Genomic DNA, 19,941 nt, shown 5'->3' with positions numbered 1-19,941 from the left:
TATCTGGTCTAAATATAAAGCTGGTGTTAATAGCAGCCGCAGCTTTGTCTGAACACTTCATTAAACTTTTGGCTTTTTGCAGGATTTCTGCCTTTACACTGAAATGAACACGTCTTCGTGCCTGATTTATTTCACAATGCACATTGATGAGGAATTTTTACATTTATATTGGTTTATATTCTCTCCTATTTCTTATAATTCCCCGATGGAACGTAAAGGGGTCCATCAGAAGACGTTTATCAAAGTCCCTTTAGGGTTCATTAAATATGTGAAAAACTTTTTTTTTTTTATATATATCTTTTTTCTGGGCCGAGATATGATCACATAAAGTTACAGGCCTGAGGCTGCACTACTGAGACATTCTGATGACAAAATGTTCCTTGTGTGAACCCAAAGCACAATCCAAATCAATGTCTCCTTCCTCCCCGGTTTGGATTGTGTGAACAGTGAAGTATTTGGTGACACAGACGATGGTATGGGGGAAGACGCTGGCCATATCTTGGGTTTTCTGGACGGCATTTTCTGTCATTTACTATGAACAGCTTTCCAACTACAGCACCTGACAAAGATGAAACAATTCAACATGGCCGTATTCTATTCAGTCATAATATTGCGGTGTTATCCAGTCACAATACAATATAATGGTAATATTCAGCCACAGTATGCTGGTATTATTCATTCATAATATAGTGGCACAGGATTATTCAGTAATAGAATAGTGGTATTAATCAGTCTTGGTAGGGTCAGGAACGGACATACCGCATGCGCAGCCGGTTCGGTTGCACAGGGGCCCAGAGCAGGAGGGGGCCCCTTTTTACTGGCTGCAGGGGAGAGATAAGCTACTCCCAGGGCCGTCTTTAAAGCGGTGCAAAGACAGCTGCCCCAGGCCCAGTTGCTCCTGGGGGGCCCAAGCAGGGGAGCGCTCAGTGAGAATGCTGGGCCCAGTCAGAGCACTCTTCAAACAGGTGGCATAGAGGCAAGGAGGAAGGGGGGGCGCACTCACCCGCCCGGCAGTTCTCGTTTCTATAGTGAAGCAGGGAGACCTCTCTGCTCCCTGCTTCACTGATATTCAGATATGCCGGCTGTGGGAGGAGCGCTGAATGCCCGGGAATCTGCCTCCAGCACAGTCAGCAGCGCGATGTGAGTGTGGAAGCCTGTCATCAGGGAAGAAGGCAAGTATAAAGCTTCCCCCCCCCCCATAAATCTGCAAAAAGGGGGCAACTACTAAAGTGAGGGGGCACAAAAGAGCATAACCACTGCGAGGGGCACATATCTGAGTATAAAAACTACTGTGAGGGGGCACAGATATATAGGCATAACTACTGTGAGGGGCACATATCTGGTATAACTGTTGTAAGGCAGCTCATATCTGGCATAACTATGGGCACATATCTGGCATAACCACTGTGAGGGGCACATCTGGCATAACTGCTGTCAGGGGGCTCATATCTGGCATAACTAGGGGCACATAGCTGGCATAACTGCTGTGAGGGAGGCACATATCTGGCATAACTGCTGTGAGGGAGGCATATATCTGGCCATAACTACTGAGGGGCACATATCTGGCTATAACTACTGTGAGCGGCACATATCTGGCATAATGACTGTGAGGGGCACATATCTGGCATAATGACTGTGAGGGGGCTCATATCTGGGCATAACTACTGTGAGGGGCACATATCTGGCATAATGACTGTGAGGGAGCACATATCTGGGCATAACTACTGTGAGGGGCACATATCTGGCATAACGACTGTGAGGGGGCACATATCTGGGTATAACGACTGTGAGAAGGCACATATCTGGCCATAACTACTGTGAGGGGCACATTACTGGCATAACAACTGTTAGGGGGCACATATCTGGGCATAACTGCTGTGAGGGAGGCACATATCTTGGCATAACGACTGTGAGGGAGGCACAAATCTGGGCATAACTACTGTGAGGGAGGCACATATCTGGGCATAACGACTGAGGAGGCACATATCTGGCCGTAACTACTGTGAGGTGCACATATCTGGCATAATGACTGTGAGGGGGCACATATCTGGGCATTACTACTGTGAGGGGGCACATATCTGGGTATAACTGCTGTGAGGGGCCACAGGGAGGACATAACTATTTTGACGGCTTAATTACTGTGAGCGGCCACTATGTGGGCATAAGTACTGTATGGTAGCACTAGATTACTCTGCTATACATTGGCATGGCTCAGTCTTACAGGCCAGCACAGCGCCCCCTGGGGGCAGTCACCTTCCTTATGTGATTATTCTTTTTCTCTATCACCACAGGGACCTTGTTCTGGATCCAGTGGACATCACGCCGACGCCAGCGACACCCTGGATGAGGTAGGACCAGATTTTATTAGGACTGGGTGAGTGTAGCCATGCATTGGGCTTAGGGCTGTTTCACACGAGCGGATCCTGTGCGGGTAATCCGCTGCGTGAATGAGAGCCAAGCCCCGCACCGGACAGCAGAGACACGGAGCAGTAACATGATTGATAATGCTCCGTGCCTCTTTGTGACACTGTATGTTTTGTATTGCTATAAGTAATGTTAGGCCAGAATTGGTTATGTTGAGAACTTGGCTTGGAGGGGAGGGGGCCCAGGCACATTCTTTGCACAGGGGCCCTCTGCTGTCTGTGTCCGCCCCTGGGTAGGGTAGTATTATTCAGTCACCGTAGGGTGGTCATTCAGTCATAATATGGAACTATTATTATGTCACAGTGTGATAGTTTTATTCAGTCACAGTATAGTGGTATTCAGTCACAGTATAGTGGCATTTAATCACAGTGTAGCGGTATTATTTAGTCACAGTATGGTGGTTTTATTCAGTCACAGTATGGTGGTTTTATTCAGTCACAGTATAGCAGTATTATTCAGTCACAGTATAGCAGTATTATTCAGTCACACAACAGAGGTATTATTCAGTCACAGTATAGTGATATTATTCAGTCACAGAACAGAAGTATTATTCAGTCAAAGTATAGCAGTATTATTCAGTCACAGTATAGTGATATTATTCAGTCACAGTATAGTGGTATTATTCAGTCACAGTATAGTGATATTATTCAGTCACAGAACAGAAGTATTATTCAGTCAAAGTATAGCAGTATTATTCAGTCACAGTATAGTGATATTATTCAGTCACAGTATAGTGGTATTATTCAGTCACAGTATAGTGATATTATTCAGTCACAGAACAGAAGTATTATTCAGTCAAAGTATAGCAGTATTATTCAGTCACAGTATAGTGATATTATTCAGTCACAGTATAGCGGAATTATTCAGTCACAGAACAGAAGTATTATTCAGTCACAGTATAGCAGTACTCATCATTCTCTGTATCCTTGTTCCCAGCGATGATGTTCTGACATGGACTTGTGACTGCTGCAGCCCATCACCGCAGTGGTTTCCGCTGCGCCATCAACACTTATGTCGCCAACACCCTGCTGCAACAGCTGGGATTGGAGATAAGCCGATTGTGGATGTTAAACCCACTTAGATGCCACAGTCAATAAAGACCATGGTATCTAAGGAGTTAGTGGCAGTGTGCGACACCTCCATAGGCATCCTGTTAACATCATAAAAATCAATTAAAAAAAGCTTTAAAACAATTCCAAAATGGCTGTTTTTTCGGTCACCTTGCCTCCAAAAAAATGCTATTAAAAAAGTGGTGACCTGTGCCCGCCGCTGCCCAGCTACCCTAAGTGAGCACGGGCGCCATGTCTCTCACCATGCTGCTGCTACTGCCATATTTCCGGCGGCACAGACCCACAGGCACTTCTACCTGTCAGCAGCGGTCTCAACCACTAATCTAGTGTCTCTTCTCCCAATCCCCGTGTTTTTCTGCCAGGTCTGGGTTTTTCTGCCTGTGTATCAACCTCTGCTTGATACCTGACCCTCTGCTACCTGCCCTATACCTGATTACCGTATTGACCCTTAACTGCCTGTCCTAACCTTGAGCTTTTACTGACCATGAGTTTAGCCTGATCCCTCAGTGCCCCACATTGGTGTCTCTGACCTCCCTCGTGGGTCAGCTATCAACCACACTATTCCAAGAGGTAGCGACATAGTGGTGCCCCTGCATCGAAGTCCAGATCCCTGTATAGGAGTTAACTAGGGGAATACCATGGGACCGCCAGGATAACGCCCTTAGGTTTTGCCGAAAAAATCAAACCAGTTGTTTTACACAGTGGATCCACACACACTGCTGTAACAAAAACAATCAAAAAGTCATATGTAACCCCAAATAATACCAATTCAAAGTAAATCTCTTTTCACAAAAAATCAGCCCTTACATAGCTTTGTCGTCAGAAAAATAAAAAAGTTCTGGCTCTCAAACTACAGCAACACAAAAAGAAGTGATTTTTGGTTTTAAAGTGTTTTTATTGTGAAGAAGTCGCAAAACATAAAATAAATAAATTTGGTATCATCATAATCGTAATGAAATTAACTTGATACTCATGCTGCAGAATGGTGCACTATGTAAAAAGTTTAGTTTTTTTTAAAATCGAAATCAATATTTTTTCACCCCCCAGAAAAAGGTAATAAAATTGAATAAGTTGTATGTACCCTAAACGGTGCCAGTGAAAGATACAACATAGATACATCAGCAAAAAGCAAAATAAGTTATGGATTTTGGAATGTGAAAAAACAAAGGATTTTTTTTATCAATATAAAGGGGGTGAAGGAGTAGGGAAACCCCTTTAATAAAACCAGAATTCTCTAATTCTCTATATATTTTTTTTATATCCTCTGAAGTCTGAACAGATCTTTAGCTATTTATCCTATAACTGAACATGTAAGAAGCCCATAAAAATATCATGTGTAACGGAGTGAATTTTTAATTTTTTTAATTTTTTTTGCTTGTCAAAAATAACCACAAATCTCCAAAAGAATTCATGGTGCCTCTCAAAAGTCAGGTATTGTATTGAATGTTAAATTCGAGCAAAGAAGGAAAAAAAAAAAATCAAACACTTTCTGAATTGGACCCAAATATCCAAGGTTAATTTTCTGAGAAAGCTGCAGCCGCTAGATAAGGCCGTCCCCTGCAAATTAGTTTTGCTTGCCTGGATTACAGCTAAATTTATGCAGCCTTCCTTATCCTTTCAGAAGCGCCTCTGAAGTGTCGTAATTAACTGGCATACATAAAGTGTGCACATTTTCTGCTTGGTGGCAGCCATTTCTCATTTCATCTAAGTTCTAACCCATATGGAAAGGTTTTTTTTTTTTTTCTTTTTGAAAAATATTTTTTTAAAACTCCCCCCCCCTTAGAAACCCCCTTCAACACTTTGCTGTCTGCTTCTGAGACGAGACGCATGAAACGGCTTCCGACATACGTCTGTTTTATTTTTTCAAAGGGACATGCTGGATTCTGTAAGAGCAATTAAAACATTCAGTGTTAAAAAACACATAAATGAAGAAAAGACGAAAATCCTCATAGGAAATTGGATCTTTCATCCTTCATTTTTATTTATTTTTTTCCTTATCTCAGTTCTTGCCATGTCTGCCAGCACAGGAGGCCGAACAATAAGTGAGGAAACCATCTTTCATGAAGCGGTTTCTTTAGAGGGAGAACGTCGTTATGGGTTTGTGATCTTTTTTATATTTTTTTTTTTGCTTTTTTAGTTAGTGAGTTTTAAAAAAAAATTTAAATTCTGCTCAGCTGAGTTTTTATTTTGAGGTCCAAGTGTCTAAAACTGTCCACAAAGGTAAAATAATAATCATATAATAATAATCTGCTCTTAAAGGGGCCACTTTTTAAAGGCGTTGTCCAGCTGGACATTTTTTAAAGGGTCAAAATTGTATAAAATAGCAAAAGAATTGATACAACGATTATCTACTTCCGACAATTTCTGAATGCCCACTAGTCTCTACTTCCCGATCCCTCTCAACACACAGGAAATGAGCCATCAGCCAATTACTGGATAAGGCGGGTCATTGCTGCCACCCATGATTGGCTGAGAGGGCTTTTCCTGTGTGTTGAGACCCTGAAGTATCAGATGGATAAGGGTAGGTTCACACCTCCGTTTATTTGATCTGGCAGGCTACATCCACCTGTTTTTGCCCGGGAAAAACGCGGCAGTCATACCGGAAAGCGGACCAATCTCCAATGGATCCCTTTATAGTCAATGGGGTCCGACGGTGCACGATAGTGTCTGGCTAGGCCGTATCTGGTGAACTCCGGTGACACAGCCGTCCAGATCGGTTAAGCGATGGTTTGACCCTATCCTGAGTTGAGTCCTTAGATACAGGGAAGCTTTCTATTCCAGCTCACCGAGGTGAGTTTACAGTAGGGGCCCCCTTTATGAGGTTCCCTAATAAGGGATAGAAACGGGAGCTGTTTTTATGAGGCAACCCCTTTCACGGGGTTCATCTTTCTCAAGCAATGGCTACACATTGAGCTAGATAAAAAAAAAAATCTAATTACATTTTAATTTTTGAATGAGTCAAACATTTTGCTATCTGGAAACCATCAGCAAGCAGTTTTTTTTTTCTTTCATTTTTCTGGGGAAAACCTGATGCATGTGATTGCATTGGGCAGATTTCATACGGAGATATACACCGGTGGTTCTAGTCAGATTCCATATGATCTGATGCTGTATATACAGAGCTATGATGGAGCATATCTTCTCCTACAGAGGAATTCGATTATATGGCACCCTACAGATAAACCATATGGAGGAACATGGAGTTACCCTGGTTTTATCGTATGCAAGTACGGGGTGTGGCAGTGTGACCATACCTGCATGTGCGCATGATCCTGCTGGTAGCCTGTTAATTAGAATGATACCTGTCTTGTGAAAATCAGTTGTGGCATTCCTGAGGGAAAGAAATTACATATTCCTTATACAAATGAGGGATTTCGTGCACTGAGGGGCGGGGCCTCGCCACTCAGTACTCCTCAGCTCCTCAGCTTTCAAGTGCTGGCCCCACCCCCTCGGTGCACTGAAGCCCTAATTTGGAATAAAAGTCAGTTTTTTTTTAGGAATGCCACAACCGATTGTCACAAGACAGGTATCATTTTAATCAGCATGATCAACCTTATCAGGGAGCATGTCTTGTTTAATAAAGTTGATCCTGCAGGCAGGTGTTCTTTAAGAGGTTTAGACTTTTTTCTGCCTTATTAAACACTTTTCTAAATGGGGCATGGCTAAGTAGAGTTGTAAAAAGTTATGGAACTATAATGGCGTAAAGTAAGAAAAAGTGTCTTGTAGCAAGATGGGCTAATTCCATCTCACGGCACTGTAAGAACTTTGGCGCATCTTCTGGTGGTCACACCTAGGTTTATGCTATCCTTAGACCAGATTAGTTGACCTGCCCCTGTATAATTAAAAACTGACCACTTTGTTGGCCATGTTGTTATATTTAAAGAGACAGTGTACCTTATTTTCTGTTTAATCTCCCGTTTTTTTTTTTTATCTCGCCATCTTCTGGGATCATGAAAGCAACATGCTTATCCGAACGAAAGCCAGACAAACTTGGAGAAAAATAAAAAAATTTATGATGGATGTTGGTTTTTGACCTGGTTGACCAACATGGCAGCCTAAAGCTGTCGTGACCAGGATTTTCCAGTTAACCCTGAAATCTTCCGGGTTATGAAGAGATACAACTTTCCAATGCTGAGTGTGACTTCAGTAGGCCAGAAGAGGACAACTCAAGGACTCATAATATGGACTTTTTGATATTTTGGAGGAATTATTTTCATAACGTCCTATTTCTCCATAGCATAGAGGTGAAACTCCCAGTAGTTGTGGACTGATATGTAGCCCTGGACTCTGTCACTGGAAATTGGTTGTTTGGAAAGATTACTTTTTCTCAATCCAGGGTGCGAATGCTTCCAAATTAACAGGATTACTGGCATTTAGCTCCTATTATTTTACTGAAACTGGCATCTGAAAATTGGATGTCAAAGGGACATCACACTTTTGCTTTTCCAAGATGAGAGTCCTCATGGGTGTTGATATATAGAGCTGACACATCAGTCTGGAATGTATTTGAGTGGTGTCTTCTAGAGATAAAAATGGCTTTAAACATAATAATTTCAGCCTGAGGGCCCATTCACATGACTCTATATTTCTGTTGGCATCCATTCCGCAATTTTTTCAGATCGGGGCTACAAAAGATGAGTACAGCGCACCGTGTGCTTTTTGCATCCGTATGTCCATTCTGTGGCCCAGCAAAACAGATAGAACATGTCCTATTCTTCCACATTTTTGCGGACAAGAATAGGCATTCTCTCTGTCTGCAGCCACCACTAGGGGGAGCTTAAGAGATTAATGCACACTACATTTTGAGGAATATGTGGTAATCTCATAAACTCCCTCTAGTGGTGGCAGCTGGCAGACAGGCAAGTCTATGCAGAGGTTTTGGAGCTCTATATCAGGGAAATGGAGCTCTGACTGCCATAAAGATATAAAAAGAAATGTATCATCATAGAATATTAAACCCAAGAGCACAAATGTGTTAAAAGGTAGAGATTTGCTTAGATAATCACCGATAGTCACAGTTTTGCAGTTAACACCTAAAACACTTATTGCCTTGAAAAAATTGCCCCCTTCCAGATGTCTGGATTATAAAAACTTGGAATGGCACCCAGTCCCCAATGTACTATGCTTTTATTCCTTTTAGTATCCTCCAGTAATGTACCTCCAACATGCAGTGTCACTGTGGTACCATTAGGGGGCTCTTCTTCTGCTTCCTGACATCTGCAGCCATCACTAGGGGGAGATCACTGCATAGATATTTATACAACTCCAGTTGAGATCATTACTAGCTGTATAAATTAATAGGTACTGAGCTCCCCCTAGTGGTGGCTACAGGTGGCCAGCATTTTATAATTCACTGTGTAAAAGGAAGGTATGGGATTTGTAGGTGTATAGATAAGGTTTATCAATGTATTTCCTTCAATTTTCTGTGATAAATAACTTGAAGTTTGTGCTGCAGATATATTATTAATATTGGCAAATTATAATTCCTCTGCTTTGCGTCCTATCTAAGGACAGTGACATAGAACTACTGTCCCATAACTCACACTGTAGAGTCACAGTGTATCCTACCTGATGGAACTTTAGCCTGTCCCCCCTACCTCTGGCTTGTGATGGGTTTTTCCCTATCAACTATTACTGGCAGGAGGCAGGGGTAAGCAGTGTGAAGCTCCATCTCATAAAAATACACTGGAGTTTCTACACACAGCAGTCACAGATAGTATAGAAAGGCAGCATGAGTCATGGGAAGCTTTCGCTGTATGGACTCAATTACTATACCTCCACTCCTGATCTCTTAGATAAAACAGACATCTATATGTGGGGGGACATACTGTACCAGTCAAATGTTTTCATTACATGTTTTTGTGAAATTTTTCATTTAATTGTAGATTCATATGGAAGTCATGGAAATGATGAAGGAACACATGTGAAATTTAAGTAGTAGCAAAAAAGTATTATCCAAACCAGAATGTATTTTAGATTTTCCAAAGTAGCCCTCTTTTGCTTTCTTTGGCATTCTCTCAATCAGCTTCATGAGGTAGACACCTAGAATAATTTTCCAACAGTCTTAAAGGAGGTGCCCTTCACTCTTCAGTCCATCTCATCCCAAACCATCTCAATTTGGTTAAGGTCAGGGGATTGTGGAGGCCATGTCATCTGAAGCAGGTACTCTATCCCTCTCCTTCTTGGTCAGATAGCCCTTACATAGCCTAGAGGTGTGTTTGAGGTCATTGTGCAACACGCCAGACCTGCAGGGTATTGCGATAGTGAGGTCACGGTTATGGGCAATCGAGGGTTACTCACTTTTTGGAGGACCCTGGGCAGGCATGCAGCAGTGAAGGAGAGGTAGACACAAGTTCCTCTGGGGAACACTCTATATTTAGGGACCAGGCCTGATGGTGGATGAGGTGCCCTGGATGTTGCGGGTGTTTTGAGTGCCTGGGGCAAGGTCCCTTTAAGGATCGTGACGCCAGTGCCTGTAATGGTGGCACACTGGTTTCTAGTAGGTTTCTCCCAGAAGGCCCATCTCTACTACTGGGGTTACTTCATCTGTGCTAGCTGGATTCAGGGTCTCCAGGCAGGCTGTACTTCTCCACTAGCCTCCTGGTCGCAACTAGAAGCCTGGACTATCTAGCTGCATGTCAGGAGGAGGCCCTCAGCATTTCTCTGGCTGGTGCCTTCTCACTTCTGTCTCCACAGACTCCTGACTACAGACTGACTCCTCCCTGTCTGGACCTGAACATTTATACTAGGGGCTCCCTATCTCACTCTAGTGTCTAGGATGCTACACTACACCCCAATAGGCCTGCTATGCATGTCACAGGGGAAACAACACATGTAAAAGCACATAGAAAATACATTAAAGTATATAGTTAAATATAATATCACTGTCCCTTAGGAGTAGGAGTAACACGTGACCCAATTGACCCTTGTGTAGTGCCCACCCCTACCTAGTGGGACACTACATATTGTACTGTTGAAAAACTAATGATGGTCCCACTAAACACAAACCAGATGACATGTCACTGCAGAATGTGCATGGTAGCCATGCTCGTTAAGTGTGCCTTGAAAATTGCATAAATCCCCAACAGTGTCACCTGCAAAGCAAATCCCCACCATTACATCTCCTCTGTCATGCCTTACAGTGGGAACCACAGATGTTGAAACCATGCATTTACTTTTGCTGTGTCTCACAAAGACATGGCTGATGGAACCAAAAATCTCAAATTTGGACTCATCAGACCAAAGTACAGATTTCCGCTGGTCTAATGTCCATTCCTTGTGTTTCTTGCCTCAAGCGATTCTCTACCTCTACCCTGTCTATCACATTTTGCAATTAAAACGAAGGAATCTATAAAGAAATCTCTTTGTGCTTCAGCCATATTCAGCCTGTCTGCAGCAGGAGGCTATCTTTCTGCCGTGTCTCTCACATTTTAAACTATGGAATCTCTAAAGAAATATTCTTGTGTCTCGTCAATCAGCCATGTCCACCCTTCTTCTTCTCACTGTCCTGAGTGTGGCTGTAGGACAACTGTATGCAGCAGGAGCATCCTCTCTGCCCAGTCTGTCACATTTTACAATTAAAACTCAGGAATCTATAAAGAAATGTCCCTGTGTATCAGGACTCAACCACATCCACCCTCCTCCTCCTCTTCACTAGTGATGGACGAACATCAGCCGGGACGTTTCACGAACGCGCGTTCGCTATCAAATGTTCGCGAGCCGCTCGTTCGCAGCGGGTCCCATTCACTTTAATGGCAGGCGAACCTGAAAAACCTTCAGGTCATATTTGCAGCCAAATACTTACTAGAAGTGCACAAATAGTCCCACAACATGGACAGTGACATACCAGAGGGGGATCAATGGCAAAAATTCCCACAAAAAATATGTATTTTAATCAGGGGATATTTTTATGCGTCTTAAAGGGAAACTCTCAAAAATGTGCCCTCCTGGAGCCTAGAAAACTTTTATTTTAGGCTACGGGAGTACAGGCCCCAAAAATTAGACACTCACCTGACAGAAAAGAACTTGTGATGATGTGGCTGGAGGTACATTAGGCGGTCACAGGATAACAATCTTACTGTAGGCCAGTACAGGCCCCAAAAATTAGGCATTCACCTGACAGAAAAGGCCTTTTATGCCGCTGTATAAACATAAGACAAGGACCATTCCTTGTTCTTGCTGATGGCGGATATGTGTGGGCTGGCATGAGGAAATTCAATTACACTTGGTCGTCACAGGCAGGGCCGGCTCCAGGTTCATGAGGGCCCTTGGGCAATAAAGTCTCAGCGGGCCCCCTTACACAGTGATAACTCTCTGAGTACAGATAATATAGTAGATATAACGTGCAGTCCTAGGTAACTGCACAGTCATGGCTATCTGAGTACAGAAAATGTAGTAGTGTTAACTGCAGTCCTATGTAAAGCCACAGATGACACTAGTGCTAATAATGTGTTAGTGTTACCTGCAGTCCTATGTAAAACCACAGATAACACTAGTGCTAATAATATGTTAGTATTACCTGCAGTCCTATGTAAAACCATAGATAACACTAGTGCTGATAATGTGGTACTGTTACCTGCAGTCCTATGTAAAACCACAGATGACACTAGTGCTGATAATGTGGTAGTGCTACCTGCAGTCCTACGTAAAACCACAGATGACACTAGTGCTAATAATGTGTTAGTATTACTTGCAGTCCTACGTAAAACCACAGATAACACTAGTGCTGGTAATGTGGTAGTGCTACCTGCAGTCCTACGTAAAACCACAGATGACACTAGTGCTAATAATGTGTTAGTATTACTTGCAGTCCTACGTAAAACCACAGATGACACTAGTGCTGATAATGTGGTAGTGCTACCTGCAGTCCTATGTGAAACCACAGATAACACTAGTGCTGATAATGTGGTAGTGTTATCTACGTCCTTAGTGTGCCTCCCTGTGTCTCTCCCACGGACTTCATGCTGGCGGCGCTGCCTCCTCTTCAATCTTCTTCTTCTTGCCTCGCACAGAACGCCCTGATGCAGCTGCGTCAAGACATAGGAACACTGTGAGCATGGTGATGGTGACACACAGGGAGAGACACACACACAGGGAGAGACACACAGAGACACAGAGACACACACACACACACAGGGAGACACACACAGAGACACACACACACACACACAGGGAGAGACACACACACAGGGAGAGACACACAGAGAGACACACACACACACACACACACAGGGAGACACACACAGAGACACACACACACAGGGAGAGACACACAGAGAGACACACACACACACACACACACACACAGGGAGACACACACAGAGACACACAAACACACAGGGAGAGACACACACACACACACACACACACAGGGAGACACACTCACACACAGAGACACACAAACACACAGGGAGAGACACACACACATACACACAGGGAGAGACACACAGGGAGAGACACACAGGGAGAGACACACATACACACAGGGAGAGACACACGAACACACAGGGAGACACACACATACAACACAGGGAGAGACACACACACACACAGAGACACACGCACAGGGACAGACACACACACAATAAAACACACTCTGGGCCGGTCAAATACACACAGGGACAGACACACACACAGAGGGACAGACACGCACAGAGGGACAGACACACACACAGAGGGACAGACACGCACAGAGGGACAGACACACACACAGAGGGACAGACACACACACAGAGGGACAGACACATGCACAGAGGACAGACACACACACACGGACACATATACACACAGGGACAGACACACACACAGGGACAGACACACACACACACACACACACACAGGGACTGACACATACATATGGACAGACACCTGTGTGATGGTGAGATCAGATCGTCAACCAACTTCTATCTAATGTGTGGCCACCTTTAGGAGACATTAAAATGGAATTCCACCTTTAGTTATGCTCCAACCTTTTGTTACCGTCTAATATGACTCCCACTGATTCCCAGTACTGAGGGGACATGGACTGGGGTTTAAAAGGGAATTATCAACATGTACCAGAAGGCGGTCTAAACTGTAACCCATTAGGCACTGACTAGACTGTGGTATGGAGTCTAAGCAATGCCTTAGTGTACTTTCACACTAGTGTTATTCTTTTCCAGTATTGAAATCCGGTAAAGGGTCTCAATACCAGAAAAAAACCGCTTCCGTTTTGTCCCCATGCATTCTGAATGGAAAACAATCCGTTCAGTATGCATCAGGATGTCCTCCGTTCCGTCCCTTGTACAGTATTTGACCGGACAAAATACCGCAGCTTGCTGCAGTATTTTTTCCGGCCAAAATTCTGGAACACTACCGCACTTGCCGGATCTGGCATTCATTTCCATAAAAATATATTAAAGCCAGATCCGGTACCAAGTGTTCCGTAAATTTCTGCATCGCCGGATCTGTTTTTCCGGTCTGCGCATACACAGTTCTTTCTAGCTTTGAAAAAATTAAATACCGGATCCGTTATTCCGGATGATACCAGAAGGACGTATCCAGTATTTTAATGAATAAGTCTAATGGATCAGGATCCGGAAAAAAAAAGATATCGGTTTGCATACAGATTTCCAGATCCAGCAGGCAGTTGCAGCAACGGAACTGCCTGCCGGATTCTAACAACACTAGTATGAAAGTACCCTTAGACACACACAGGGGGACACACACAGGGACAGACAAACAGACACACACACACACACAGGGACAGACAGACACACACACACACACAGGGACAGACAGACACACACACACACACACAGGGACAGACAGACACACACACACAGGGACAGACAGACACACACACACACACACAGGGACAGACAGACACACACACACAGGGACAGACAGACACACACACACACACACACACACACAGGGACAGACAGACAGACACACACACAGGGACGGACAGACAGACAGACACACACACAGGGACAGACACACAGATAGGCCTCACCACATTCCAGCCAGCCTCCTGTCCATACAGGAACACAGCTCTCTGTTCCTCCGGCTCCTCCCCCACGGCGGACAGGATACCAGATGCACAGAAAAATAAACAAACAAGTGTCTAGGCGAGAAGCTGGGAATCAAGGTCACCTCCTGACAAATCCCTACCAGCTCTCCCTATACTTATATGCCCACGTTCAGACCCTGAAGGTGGGAATAACGTGTCCTAGTGCCTGGGCTGAAAATTCACAAAAATCCCTAAGATGGTGAAAGGGGGATAGAGGCAGCCTGCTCCCTCAGAACCTGGAGGGAGCAGGCATCTCTCTAACAGCCTAGACAGCCAACCACAAGAAAACAAAAACCAACTTATCTTTTCTGAGCAGGAACAGCAAATCCTTCCTTCCTTCCTTTCACAGAGCCAGACAGAAGCTATAACCCGCACAGGACACTGGGAGTGGGTGTAATTTAAACTCAAACCAACGACCCCACCCAGTGCACCTGAAGGGAGGCGGATATAGCTCAACTTCAAAACAAAACAAAAGGCTACACATGTGCTGCTAACCTGGCAGACCTCCGCACATAGCCTGAGCAGGGCATGACAGTACCCCCCTTCTACGGGTGACCTCCAGACACCCCGGCCCAACCTTATCTGTGAAAAGCCCTCACCAGTCGGCTGGCACTAACATCCAGAACCGGAACCCACATCCTTTCCTCAGGGTCGTATCCCCTCCAGTGTACCAGGTACTGAAGGGAACCCCGAGGAACTCTTGAGTCGAGAACCCTGGAGATCTCAAACTCTAAATTTCCATCAACCAGAACAGGGGGAGGAGTCAATGGCGATGGTTCCACCGGTTTCACATATTTCTTCAGTAAAGACTTGTGGAACACATCATGGATCCTCCAAGTCTGCGGAAGATCTAGACGAAACGCTACTGGATTGACCACCGCAGATATTTTGTAAGGTCCAATAAATCTTGAACCTAGTTTCCAAGATGGTACTTTCAGTTTAATATTTTTAGTAGATAACCACACCAGATCACCCACACACAGGTCCGGACCAGTCATACGTCTCTTGTCAGCCATTCGCTTATACCTCTCACCCATCTTCTCCAAATTCACTTGGATCCAGATAGAAGACGAGGCAGAAGAAAATCTCTCCTCCTCTGGCATCCCAGAGGAACTAGTCCCAGAAAAGGTACCAAATGAAGGATTTCCAGGATGAAAACCGCATGCGCCAAAAAATGGCAACTTACCCGTGTACTCCTGCCTACAGTTATTCAAAGCAAACTCTGCTAGAGACAAGAATGAGGACCAGTCCTCCTGATTCTCAGCCACAAAGCACCTCAAGTAGGTCTCCAGGTTTTGATTAGTACGCTCTGTCTGCCCATTCGACTGCGGATGAAAAGCCGAAGAGAACGAAAGTTGAATGCCAAGCCGAGAGCAGAACACTCTCCAAAACCTGGAGACAAACTGCGTGCCCCTATCAGAAACCACATCCGAAGGAATGCCATGCAATTTCACGATATTATCAACGAAAATCTGAGCAAGAGTCTTGGCATTGGGCAGACTGGCTAACGATACAAAGTGAGCCATTTTACTAAAATGGTCAACAACCACCAATATTACTGTTTTCCCGGAGGAACTCGGCAGATCCGTAATAAAGTCCATAGACAAGTGCGTCCAAGGACGAGACGGAATAGACAAAGGAAGAAGTGAACCAGCAGGTCAAGTATGAGCAACCTTTGACCGTGCACAGGTTTCACAAGCTGCTACGTAATCCTCAACACTCTTACGTAACCCGGGCCACCAGAAACTCCGGGACACAAGATCAAAGGTGGACTTACCACCAGGATGTCGAGCAAGGACAGTATCGTGATGTTCCTTGAATACCTTGTATCGCAGTCCATCAGGAACAAACAACCTCCCTGGGGGACAAGAACCAGGAGCCCCCTCCTGGGCTCCCAACACCTCCATCTCCAATTCGGGGTACAGAGCGGAGACCACCACCCCATCAGCCAAAATCGGAGCAGGATCCTCTGAATCACATCCCCCAGAAAAACTGCGAGACAACGCATCTGCCTTGATGTTTTTAACCCCCGGGCGAAAAGTAACCACAAAATTGAACCTGGTAAAGAACAGTGACCATCTGGCCTGTCTAGGATTCAGACGCTTGGCAGATTGCAGGTAAGCCAAATATTATTATTTTATGATCCGTAATCTTATGATCCGTATATACTGTAAAGGGGTGAGACGCCCCCTCCAACCAGTAACGCCATTCCTCAAAGGCCAATTAGATGGCCAGCAATTCCCTATCTCCTACATCATAATTCCTCACAGCGACGAGAGCTTCTTGGAAAAAAAAGCACACGGAACCCATTTGCCAGGAGATGAACCCTGCGACAGCACTGCTCCAACCCCCACTTCTGATGCATCAACCTCCACCACGAATGGCTGAGACACATCGGGCTGCACCAGAATGGGAGCAGACGCAAAACATTCCTTAATAGCCAAAAAGGCCTGCAATGCCTCATCCGACCAGACAGAGACCTTGGCACCCTTCTTAGTCATAGCGGTCAGAGGTTTTACAATGGTAGAATAATTCAAGATAAATTTTCTATAATAATTAGTAAACCCCAAAAACCGCATCAAAGCTTTCTGATTCTCCGGTCGGTCCCATTCCAGAACCGCCCGGACCTTTTCGGGGTCCATACGAAAACCAGAGTCAGAAAGCAGATATCCCAGAAACGGAAGCTCCTGCACAGAAAACACACATTTCTCCAATTTGGCATATAATTTATTCTCCCGAAGGATTGTCAAAACCTGTCTCACGTGATCCTGATGGGTCTTCAGATCAGGAGAGTAAATTAAAATGTCATCCAAGTAAACTACCACGATCCTCCCCACAAAAAGATGGAAAATGTCATTGACGAATCGCTGAAATACCGCTGGCACGTTAGTTAACCCAAAAGGCATAACCAGATTCTCGAAATGACCCTCGTGCGTGTTGAAGGCCGTTTTCCACTCATCCCCTTCCTTGATTCTGATCAGATTGTAGGCCCCTCTTAAATCCAACTTGGAGAACACCTTGGCTCCAACAATCTGATCAAAAAGATCGGAGATCAAAGGAAGGGGATACGGATCCCAGACCGTAATACGGTTCAATTCCCGGAAATCCAAACAAGGTCTCAGCGATCCATCCTTTTTCTTTACAAAGAATAAACCCACTGCCATCGGAGACTTAGATGACCTAATATGACCCTTTGCCAAACTCTCGGCAATATACTTCCGCATGACCTCTCTTTCAGATTGAGAAAGATTGTAAAGCCGAGACTTTGGCAATTTAGCCCCTGGGATGAGATTAACTGGACAATCATAGTCACGATGAGGGGGCAATTGAGGTACTAGAGAGACACACCAGAGATAGATGTGCCAAGACAATTATCCGAACAAAATTCACCCCAACCAATGATCTGTCTTGCTTGCCAATCTATAATTGGGTTATGTTTTGTCAACCACGGTAACCCTAAGACTTTAGGAGCGGGCAAGTTCTTCATGACAAAACAAGACATAATCTCAACATGTGAATCACCCACCCTTAACAGAATACCATGAGCAATATGAGTGAGTGCAAGTACTTAGACCCAGATTTTGAAGAAAAAGAAAATCAATAAGGTTTACCCCAGCACCACAGTCAATGAATACTTCAACAACAAAAAATTCTTGAGTCTAGCGCCACCATAGCTGGAAGGAGAAAACGGGTATTACAGGGAGCTTGCATACCTGCTTGCTTCACCACTCTATTCACACTACCAAGAGTCAGGGATGTTTGTGATTCTTTCTCATCAACATGCGGTTTAACAAAAGGACAAGCAAAAATAAAATGACCATTTTTTCCACAGTAATAACATAGTTTATGCAACCTCCTAAAGTTCCTACTACCAGAACGGAAAGATACCTGACCCAGCTGCATGGGTTCCTCCCCTACCCCAGAGTTACATGTCATATCACCCTGGGGAGCAGGTGAGACGAAACCACTCACCGAAGGGATCCCTTGCGCGGAGGGAACCTTACACCTCTCTCTAATACGTCTATCTAACCGTACTGCCAAAGACATAGCATTCTCCAATGTATCCGAGTACTCATGAAAAGCAAGGGCATCTTTCAATCTCTCAGATAACCCCTGACAAAACTGACTACGTAACGCGGGGTCATTCCACTCTGACTCAGCCCATCTCCTAAACTCAATGCAGTAAGCCTCTGCAGTATGTTCACCTTGTAATAAATTAGCAATTTAGATTCCGCCATCGAGACCCGATCTGGGTCATCATAAATGAATCCCAAGGCTTTAAAAAATTCTTCCACCGACCGGAGGGCCAGAGAACCGGACGGCAGAGAAAAGGCCCAGGATTGCGCGTCCCCTTTAAGCAGAGAAATGATTATCCCAACCCTCTGACTCTCATCACCAGACGAAGATGGACGCAGCCGAAAATACAACTTGCATGACTCTTTAAAGCGGATAAAGTCATCCACACCCTCTGCAAATCTATCAGGGAGAGCGACTTTAGGCTCCCAATAAATTTGACTTCCTCCTATTGCACCTGATGCCAGAGCATTCTGGCACCGTGTGACCGAATTACGCAGATCTGCAACAACTAGGGATAATCCCTGCATGCGATCAACTAGCGCATCAATTGACTCCATCGCAAAACCGCTGAGCAATGGCAGTCAAAGCATTGGTGGTTTATAATGTCACGGCGGACAGGATACCAGATACACAGAAAAATAAACAAACAAGTGTCTAGAAGCTGGGGATCAAGGTCACCTCCTGACAAATCCCTACCAGCTCTCCCTATACTTCTATGCCCACATTCAGACCCTGAAGGTGGGAATAACGTGTCCACGTGCCTGGGCTGAAAATTCCCTAAAATCCCTAAGATGGTGAAAGGGGGATAGAGGCAGCCTGCTCCCTCAGAACCTGGAGGGAGCAGGCATCTCTCTAACAGCCTAGACAGCCAACCACAAGAAAACAAAAACCAACTTATCTTTTCTGAGCAGGAACAGCAAATCCTTCCTTCCTTCCTTTCACAGAGCCAGACAGAAGCTATAACCCGCACAGGACACTGGGAGTGGGTATAATTTAAACTCAAACCAACGACCCCACCCAGTGCACCTGAGGGAGGTGGATATAGCTCAACTCCAAAACAAAACAAAAGGCTACACATGTGCTGCTAACCTGGCAGACCTCCGCACATAGCCTGAGCAGGGCATGACACTGGTCACATGGGCGGATGACATCTGGAAGGTCCTTTAACCCGGTAGAAAATTCCATCTACCCTGTTCTGAGTCCTGAGGCCGCTCAACCCAGCAGTGCACATGGCGAAAATTGTCTGCATTGCTGGGGTAAGCTGCCCTAGAATTCAGAACAGGCAGTTTTGAATACCAGGACACAGCTGCAGGAGTG

The sequence above is a fragment of the Bufo bufo genome, chromosome 5 (assembly GCF_905171765.1).
Source record: "Bufo bufo chromosome 5, aBufBuf1.1, whole genome shotgun sequence".
NCBI lineage: Eukaryota > Metazoa > Chordata > Amphibia > Anura > Bufonidae > Bufo > Bufo bufo.
This window is presented reverse-complemented; position numbering follows the sequence as displayed.